Source organism: Patiria miniata, unplaced genomic scaffold, assembly GCF_015706575.1.
Source record: "Patiria miniata isolate m_02_andy unplaced genomic scaffold, ASM1570657v1 HiC_scaffold_9, whole genome shotgun sequence".
In the NCBI taxonomy this organism is placed as follows: domain Eukaryota; kingdom Metazoa; phylum Echinodermata; class Asteroidea; order Valvatida; family Asterinidae; genus Patiria; species Patiria miniata.
In genome coordinates, this window is record NW_024037076.1 from 23,128,554 (window position 1) to 23,139,178 (window position 10,625).

A 10,625-nucleotide genomic window follows, 5' to 3' on the forward strand; every position below is an offset into this window, starting at 1 on the left:
TGTATGCTCACCCCATGCCAGGCTATTCCCAAATGGGACCAAGTCGCACCTGGGCCGAGTTATGAAAAATGATTTCCCTTTGTCGAATGAAGTATGTGATTTGTATTGCTCTGGTTGATACCGCATTCACATGAGATATATTGAAGAGTTTGCGTTTGCAAGAATGAGGGTCCATTTGATGCAAAAAACCACCTATAAATTAAAGTTCATGATATCGAATGACAGAACTTCATCAGCCTTGTACGAATCTGCACTTTTTACTGAATATATTTTCTGGTCGAAAAATTATCGGGGCCTATACTTGAGTCAACTTAAAAAGTAACTTTGAGTTTGACATAAAATACTACGAAACATTCGAACATTGTAATGGAAAATGATAAAGATTCAGTCAGAGAGGCAAATGGACGGAAACAGATATTTTTATAAAGATGTGGGAACTTGTAGGGGTCGGCAGAGCTGGAAGTGGACTCGTCATATTGCTGAAGATTTTTTGGTGTATTTTTCAACGGTGAAATCGCTATACTCATGGCAGTGTTATCAAGCCGATGAGGGAATGTGAAAATATAAACTTACTGAAAGCAACAATAATGTTCTAATTATGTAGGCCCTATATTAAATATGTTTGAGACGTATTGATCGTTTGAAGTTCGTTCCCTAATTAGCGCATCATCAACCTCCAGAACAAATGCAGATGACAGAGTTATGATTGCTTAAGGAAAAATTATCGTTTGTGGGTAATACACAACGATAAAACAAGATGGCTTACTTTAATCCATTAATCCAATCATCAATCAATTCATGTTATTACTGCTTCATCTTGGTGAGTGTCTTTTTACTCAATGATGCCGCCTTCCTTGTCTCCGTCCATCTCTTTTGTACCTATACCTTCTCCCTCTCTCCCGTACCCCAGCCCTCTCTGAGATGAAGCAGTCAACCTCTCAATTTCATCACAATTTCCAATCTTACAACCGTACTGATAATCCATCTCAGCGGGACACATCCAACACGCTTCTTTTTTTTTTTTTCTAGTTGCGTCTTCGCTTGAAGAGCGGGCTAAATCGGGCGTGTTTCCTACATATCTCGGGTCATCATCATCTCACGGAGTTTGAGACGGCGGCTTTTTGAACTGATGGACGGTGGAACGCGGCGCGCGAGTTGTGACTTCCCCGCCATCGCCTCGCCGCGGCACGCTGAGCGAAACACAGAGAAGGGAAGACACCCCGAATCCGTGACGAAGCCCTGGCTTAGTGGATACGGATGGAAAAGGCGGTATAAATACGGAACAGCTGGTGTGTCTTGCCCGCAGCGGGTCGAAGGAGAACCGAAGGGGGTTGAAATCACGGGGAGAACGGCCGAGGCCGACCGCGTTGGGGCACGGATACTGTGTGGACGTCATTTTCATGAGACCATTTTACGATTGATCATTGGGCCAGTGATTTTTGAAGTGGTGTACGGGGAATCGAACGCGATTCGCCCGCGGACATTCATTCTCAATCTCGCTGCCTTCTCTTGATTGTTTGAAGTCTCATTCAAGTTGATTCAACAGAGATAATGTTCCGGTATTTTAAATGGCCTTTTTTTTCTCGAAAATTGTTCTAATGTTCCTATATAACTTCGACTTTCATTTAAGTGTGCACTGCATGAAAACGAATTGTGAAATCAACTTTTGCAGAGGAGAACCTTCGTATTTCTGTATTCTTTACGCCACATATCTTTCTTTTCCTTTCAAGGACAGGATGAGGTACAACATTATGAATAAATAAGACTCACATTTTGGTCTGTATGATTTTGATTGGTCGGTATGGGTAGAAGAGTTTCGACCTAAGAGTTTTTTCCCCCAACATAAATGCCAACTGGTTCTTAAGATGCCTCTACTCCAAAACAGATGACCGAACGTCCAGTCTTGATCAAGTAAATGCAATTTCTTGAAAGTGTAATTAATTTCCTCTTCGGAACTTTGCATAAAGGTGCAGGGCAAGACTTAAGACATTTCCCTTTGAAACTGCCGCCCTAATAACCGAAGGAAGACGAGAATTCCCATGTAACCACCGGCGGGGAAATTAAACTCCGCTACAACATATTACGTGCTGATGGATAAATCACACCAAAGCGGACTTAAAGGTTACTCTCCCAGTCACACCGATATCAAAACATTCCTCGAGAGATTCTCAAGACCGAATGTCTATGTTAGCACCCTTTTAAACTCTTTGTGGCGTTTACGCAAAAGGCGCCATGTTTTTTATTTAAATATTTGAATAATGAGCTTATAAGTCGGCAAAAATAAACATAATCAATAAGAAGTGATTTGCCCAATTTATTACAAATTATTAATGTACATTACTGAAAGAAATAATTTTAATTTTGATTAATTGATAAAACTCATTGTAACGACCGTGGGACGTAATTATTTAAAGGTCGATGGTATCCATTACATATCCTGTCTCCAATTGTACGGTTGTAATCAAGGAATACCAGCGAAATATGAATCCCTTTAAACGAGGTGTGAAAAACGCTATCAGTGCATAGGGGTCGTCTGGGGACTAGACCAGTGTGATCAAAATAATGAAACCGACAAATCGCAACTCGGTCATCCTTTTGGCGGGATTTTGGTGCCGTTAGCGTTTAGTGTGACGTCGTTACACCTCGGGTCATATAACAACAATCACCAGGGCAGTCGTGGTTGCATGTACCTCCGAAGGTAAAACAGTGAACCGAAAAATGTATTGAAATGAGAAAAATACCATGATTTTCGATGGACATTGCTTTGCTGAGATGTGGATTTTTATATTGGGTTTTGGTTCACAAGTACCGGAGAGTAAATTTGTGAATTTGAAGACTACTTTTTCTGAAAGCCCACTCACTTCTGTGCCATGATTAAACTTTTGAATGCTTAAAAAATTCTCCAAAACATTCTACATCTAATTTATGAAAACACTTGTTTGTAACGATACTTTGATTTTTGGAAACGATGGCTTCTAAAGATATAGCGTCCCTTTTCACAATTATCTTCAAGTATCGAGTAAACACTTATCATAAGTATCACTCATTACTGGATATTTCCTCTAAATCAGGCCCTTATTTTTGCTCATTAAAACCTTAATTCCGCTCATTGACAAATACACTTAGTCATTGAAGAACACAGGTCGTGATTTCACTAGGGTAGATTTTTTTATTCTTTTTAATGAGGCGATCGTAAAGTCGCGAGGCGGTCGCGTGTCTACAGCTCGTTATGGATCCTTCGTTCTCCCTGGAGGAGGTTACGTAAACGCAACGACCCTAATTATTCCAGTGTCTCTACGCGACATGTGCGCGTTGCTCCACCAATTACGAGTCTTATTAAGGGTCGCGAAATACAGCTATCACGTCTAAAATGGATCTTAATTATCTTTTCAGGGCTAAGATATATCTGTCCCTGTGGTACACTTGAGAGATAAAACAGGGCATATGCTTTGATAGGGAGGAAGGGAGCCATGGTTTATTTTTGAAACAGGTGGTCCCAATGATGAGAAGAGATGAATTAATTAGGCGTGTTAATGAGACTATCAGTGTATCGTAAACTGTCGTGTGTTTGATAGAGGCAATTAGTGGAGGAATCAATAGACTCGAAGGTGAACGATAACATTTAAGGCAAGTTATAGCATTTTAGAGTTTCTTTGTTTTGGAATTTCACAATCTTCCGATAAATTTCGTCAACAAACAAACTCACCACAAACCAAAATCATCAGTTAAGCCCATCACTATGTATTATAGACAATGTCTGGGTCCATTTTTCCTCAGGGTCTCTCCCTTCTAAAAAAAAAATCCACTCGATATTTTCTAATCCTGTCTTTTTTTTCTCCCCGACTGACATTGCCAGGATACAACGACCGCGTGTAGACCTTTCCCCACGCGTGCTAGCCTACCGTACGCAAGTCGCAGGCGACGGTCTGACTTTAGCCCGACAGATGGGTGCAACGCCGCCGGCACTTCTCGCTGTGTATGCATCATAAACTCGGTAAGGCCTTCGTCAGAAGGCAACGGGCGTACAACAAAGACTCGACAGGCCGCAATTTAGCAACTATCCTCCGGTATTCGGGAGTCAGACAAACCATGGACAAACAAGGTAAATATCCTGCGACTTCGGACCTCCATTGCCCCCCCCCCCCAACAAAAAAAAGAGCTTCGCCCGAAAACGCAACAGATATATGACGGATGGGTAGGACTGCTAATCCCCCATACAACTAATGAGCAGATTATGAAAATGATATACAATTTGATTTCTTTTCAATTCGAGTTTGAGAAAGTCCAGGTTTGGGCCGTCCGAGATCCTTGACCCCTTGAAAAGATTCAGCGGGGCACGGTCAGTCATTGCCGCCGTTGAACTCGTCCCAACTAACCCGGTAGCAGATGCCCTTATGCTCCGGTGGACCTTGCGGTGAACCATGTTTACTTTATAATCACTTGGTGCTTCGCTGAAGAAAAAAAAAATCCGGATATTTAGGAATAAACCACTTATGGGACGAATTGCGAGAAAAATAAACACACCATAACCACGTACCACAGTCGTGAATTTTTCGTCAATGCCAAAGTTTTGACGTCATTCGCCGCAAAATTCAATTCAAGTCCATGATTTGTTTGTACATGTATTTTGGTGCATCTTAGATAATTAGATCAAGCTAAAAAGAAAGGGTTTGGACAAAAGATGAAATTGTTCCTTCTTTTCATACAACCGAAAAAGATTGCTAGGAAGCGGGAATTTGTGAGGCAAACATCCGACAATTATCGGATAGAACTTTGAGGCCTGCAATCGTATTCACATTAATGTAACATACCTATCAAAATTTAATGAAAGATTACAACTTTTCTTGAGTCAAAACATTAACCCAGTACTCGAGTATGCCTTGCAAAGCATACACACACCTTCCTTAATCTAATATTGTCCTATAAACAGTCAAATCAGACATCTTACATATCTGCTTAAAATCTTGTGTGCATATGATAATTATCGTCACTCTCCACGCCCATACCAAAACGTAAACACTTGTGAATTATACCAAGACAGGCGATAGGGGACCAATACCAGGGGGAACCCTGTACACGAGATGGCGATGTATAGGCGTGGAGGATCAGGGGCGTGGCTTGGGTCTAATCCTTTTATCTTTTTGAGAGGACGGTGTCCCACTTGCCACCCCTAGAGGTCCCGTTGAGAGTGCAGCATTGTTGCTACGCACACTGAATACTTCAACTCAAGATCGGGCCATTTAGCGACAAGCACTTGCCTCTCTGGTAACCGAGCGAGTCGAGGAGTGCAGGCACGGCAAGCAAGCAATCAAAAGCGACTCAGTTGAAGTGAAAATGGGCCCCGCTATACTTGGCTGTATTTTTTTAAACAGTTGGCAGACGTAAAAAACTTCAAAAGGAAAACTTTGTCTAATTCTTTTCCAATCCTGTCTCTCTATGTTTGGTCAAGAAACCAGGACCGATCTTAAAACGAGTGTAAGCCTCTGGTCCTGGCAATGAATTGTTGAAATTCCTGGACAATTTATTAATTTCGATTAGTGGTCTTTGGCCTCGTGGTCGGAGAATTCAATTTTTAAAAAATCACTGAATTGAAAGCGCGCCACGTTTACTTGATTTTACCATATTTTGTACACCAATACGACCACCCATCTGTGACCAATTGTGCCAATTTTAATAATCAAAGTAAAAAAATGTACTACTAAAATTACTGGCAAGATTATCTCAGATATGCAGTCAGGATGGATGGGAAAAACTTCAAAACGTAAGTTGTCTGCATGATAAATGGTTCAAGGGAATATATAATTATGCTAATTTAAATTCCGATCAGACACCCCTCTCACTAGGGCACCGTGAATCGTCGATTAGCGCCGCAGCGAATCGTTTCAGACCGTAAAATAGTGAAGGGCTAGACTGGGATCAGGGCGCATCCCAACGGGGGGACATGATGGGGGGATGCGGTGTGATAGACGGTGGGGGAGCAAGTCGCAGATCTTGAAATACCGATGATGTGACTTCAGCGTGTCTCGTGACAAGCTAACAGGGAGGCAACACAGCTTGTATGTTTAGCTTGAACACGCTGTTCGATACTTCTGAGACTAGGGGAAAGAAGGCCCAAATGACACGCAACGACAATAACAAACGTGACATAATGCTTTCATGCCGTTCTCTTTTGACTGGAAATGATAGGTCGTCAATTAACACGAGCGACTTGGTCGAGTGACTACGCGCGCCGACCGGCAGCCCGCCCGGCCCAACGCTGACCATATGGCACGCAATTTCTGCACAAAACCCGCCCGTGTTTGTTGTGTGTGTTCTTAGAGTTACCGCGGTAATAGGCCAAAGGACCATATTTGCTATACAGGAACACTGGCTAGTAATGGCAAATGAAAAGAAAACACGGCAGAATAGCTTAGCATTTATTCTGGGGTGAAATTTATGATGGATGATTACGCAGTGTTGTCGTTAATGCGCCGTACACGGAGTCTGCAGACACGGCGTGGATGCAGGGGAAGAGAGGTCCGGATCGGTCGGCTTGAGATGGAGGGAAAAAAATGGACAAAACCGTTGACTGATCTTTAATATTGCCTAGCCTGTGGTCATGAACATGTGTCAGGGAAATACTAACAGATTCAGGCACAGTTGGGAACACTTTTCGGCTTGCTTGGGTTTATCTCTCTCTATTTCTCTCTGCCTGCTGCGCTGGGCACCTTGAAAGTCGAGCCGTTGCGTCGGAAGTTGTCCTTCATGCAAGGATGAGTTTGGAGAGAGTATTGACTTCAGATATTTCGTCATCACCATTTTGATCACCTGTCGCGATTAATTACAAAACGGGAATCTTTTCGGTACCACAGACAAATAACTGATCTGCTGTCAAGAAAAAAAAATGAAGGAAAATTGAAAAGAAACTGGGAAACAATGACAAAACAGAAGCAAATTTCCTGAGTGACATTTAAAATGCCAATTGAACGAAAATCAATAAATAACAGATAAGAATAGCGTCCGGGGAAAATTATTTTTTTCATTCAATTGCGATCCTAAAAATTCCCACAACCTTAAATATCATTATCAGATCGAACCAGTGCGCTCAACACAAGACAAAAGCTGAAAAATTAAACGATTTTGAAGAGCTCTCGACTCCATACTCAATCTTGACATTGCAACGGTAGTCTTGAGTGCGATCGGAAGAGTAGGCTAGAGCGTTGCTACGCTTCGGGCTCAATACTCAAGTGCGATTTCCGATGCCTGTCAAAAGCTCTCACAACGAACTAAACGCCTTGTTTTGGAGACTATATAGTAGGTATACGTCTGATTGAGTCTGTGACATGAAATGATAAATGCACTAGATATTATTACAAATCAAGAAGATATCTACATTTTAAAATGACACTTTGAAAGCCTCATAATTATGTTAAATTATTTTTGATGGGCACAACAGTCTGGCAGCGTGTGACATGAAGCTTTTTTGAAAAAGGTAAAATAAAAATGAAAACAGATTGAGATTTGATTGGGAGACAGTCGAACTTGATAAGGCAATTGAGTCGGCTGGCCAGTAAGAATCGGTCAAAATCATGTTCATTATTTGACTAGGAAAGCTATGGAAACTCAAACAACGAACGTAAATTTCCGTCGCCACAATGTTTCATCAGTTGTGTTGTTGTCAGGTTTCAGTCTTCATTACTTGTGCCGCATTGTAAATTGCTTTTTAAACCCAAAGCCAGTGCCGACAAGGTTGGACAGTCACGGTGATGGACTTCCGAAAAGGAACGGTCCAGATTCCTTTTAACCCTTTTCGGTTGGAGGTGGGTTTTTTTTTTATGAGAGAACATCAATTTCTGAATAAGGATACCGTTGAGAGTGAATGTTTTGGAGGTAAGGATCTGAAGCCTTGTCTACCATTGGACGAAAATTATTGAAGATTTGTGTGAATGAAAAATCCACAAAATCAAACAAAACCACTTGAGGTGTAGGCCTACATTGTACCTATGCATGTATTCAGTTAGCGTTGCTGGCGCTAAATTTCTCATTATTTATAAACGAATTAAGTTAGTGGTAAAAATGACCTGCTCAGTTTTGCTTGACTGTTGCTACTTGACAAGTTCATGTTTGCACTGTTTGTTTTGAATAAATGTTCTCCATGGGAAACAGCTTCTTTGCGCATGCGGATAGCGCCACTGCAAACTTGCAGACACTCGGAGCGGCCTGGCTTAGATCAAAGACAATGAAATACATGTAGCCGTACATCATGAAAAATGACATGAAGTGTTCGGTTTCACTAGTTTTATTTGTCTTCAATCTTCAGCGTGTACTCTGAGTGTTTCAGGGTTATGGGGCAGTGCCATTGGAAAGCATTCCCAAACAGAAGTTGACAGGTTTTTCCCATTCATTTTTGGATGGAATGCCGAAACGAGTTAATCGATAAATTATTTCACTAGCAGGTGCGGTGTCAGGGGGCTCGTGCGGTGGGGTAATAGTAAGAAATGAAATACTTCGAAACAAAACATTGATTTTTCCTCTCTTCGATTGATCATAATTATTAAGATGTCAAACATTATTTGATACATTTTAGAAGTGGCATTTACCACTAATCTTTGGGGATGAAGGAATGATTAACAGGAGCTCCGTATTGTATTTCAAAAAGAAGAAAAAATAGGTCAGAAAAAAGACATCGTCAAGTAGTTTTCCAATACCAATAAGCATATTTACATGGCTTACGAATATACTAATGGACATTTCAATCTAATAATTTTTAAACTCCGTCCAGCCGTCTATCAATTGCATATCATGTTGTAAAACTGGAAACAAACACGATGTTATTCTCATGATATTTAATTTTGACGTTAAATGTTTATGAAAAAGGCCGATAAAGTCTCCACAAGGGATACAAAAGCTGAATGAATGTATTTGAATGTTAGAACAAACCTTTGGAATGAAACTTTTGACGGCACTCACATTTCGCAAACACAGCTTGCTTCGCAGTTCCATGCGAGTTTAAATTTCAAAGCCATAGTAACTCTTAATGGTAGGCCTATAGTTCATAGTGATTGGTTGCGGTACCCGCTGCTATATCAGATTCGAACCAGCCAGCCGGTCCCGGCAAGCTCGGTGGTCGAGTTGTAAGACGTCTGCACTAGTAAGCAGGAGGTCGTGGGTTCGAGGCCACTAGTGTAAGCTTGTGAATTGTTCTCGCAAACCATCGGACAACACCGAGAATGCTGCGTGTGTATAAAACTACGTCGATTTGAAAGGCACTGTCCCTTATAAATTAAGACTGTACAAACTCAAAAACAATACATGCAACAAGTTTTGGCTAAGTTGTGTAAGCGTTTGTCTGCAGCGTTTATACTCTCACCCTTTCGACTCGGTATGTTGGTGATTGAAACTTTGAAGTGTGGCCCAGATCTGGGGTCTCTTTGAGCGATAACACCGATATCCAGGATCCGTGGTAATGTCAGAGGGTACACGGTACGGCACGCCAAGCGTGCGTCGCGGGTATTGCACCCCGTGAGGTTCCCGCTGCGCATCGCTTGTCATCGCTAAGAAATCATCTCGTGGAGTCCGCGGCCCAAAGCAACCATCATCATCAAGCGGTGCCGCTCGGCAAAACACCCCGATGAAAGATGAACAATTCTCGACCCTTTGTCCGCAAAATATGTAAAACTGTCAAGTGATTGCTTGAACGGGTCATATAATAAAGATAAATCTTTAGATCTTTTAAACTGTCCACGAGAACAGAAATGCGCTCGCTTTTGGTTTTATTTGATTTGGTTTGATCTGTGGGAAGGATTGTTTATTTATATTCTCTGAGAGTGGGACCTCTTGAAGATATATCAAAGATCTACGCTGAAAAAAAGTTTTGCTGTAGTTTTCAGACATATATACTTGAAGTTGAAGCTATAAGCGTTTCTGAATTAACACGATTTTCCGCAAATAAAATTCTAGATTTGCGTCAGGAGTGTACAATGCGTTTTAATTTGGAATATAGATAATGATCGATTTTTGATATCTTTTATAGTCGCCCACTCAATCACTCGCTTTCAATTATAAGATCATCCCATTTTTACCAATTCTCTCCGGCTTGATTTTACGGAAACATGCATCAATTGGGCAGAATTTGAATTAATTTCCATGACAATGGAGGCTTATCTTAGATTTCTAAAAGAATATTAATGTTTGCCACAATACGGTTAGTTTGAATGTCAAAACAACACACGTGCTGTAACGTGTTTCATCTATTATTTCCCTGATAAAATCGATTCAAACGTCAGAGCTATTTAAAATCTCTTACCAATATAGTGTTTCACACGAGGAATAAATATTTGATATAAAGAACCGCTAGATCACTTGTTACGAATTCTCTACTTGGGCCTACACCTGTGGATTTGGTTAAATCTATATATAGGATATACTCATAACACCAATTGTTCAAATCACACGAATGACATGGATATGTAATACGGTAGTGCGCACTATGTGGGAACATGGAGGTATGAAATGTGGGAACAACCACACGCTGTTTGCCATTACAAACATGCTTGGGTGTATGGTATCATACTCCGCACAAGATGTGTAAAAATGTGTTCATACATGGTCTCGTGCGTGTCGAGTAAATTCGCTCTCATGAGGAG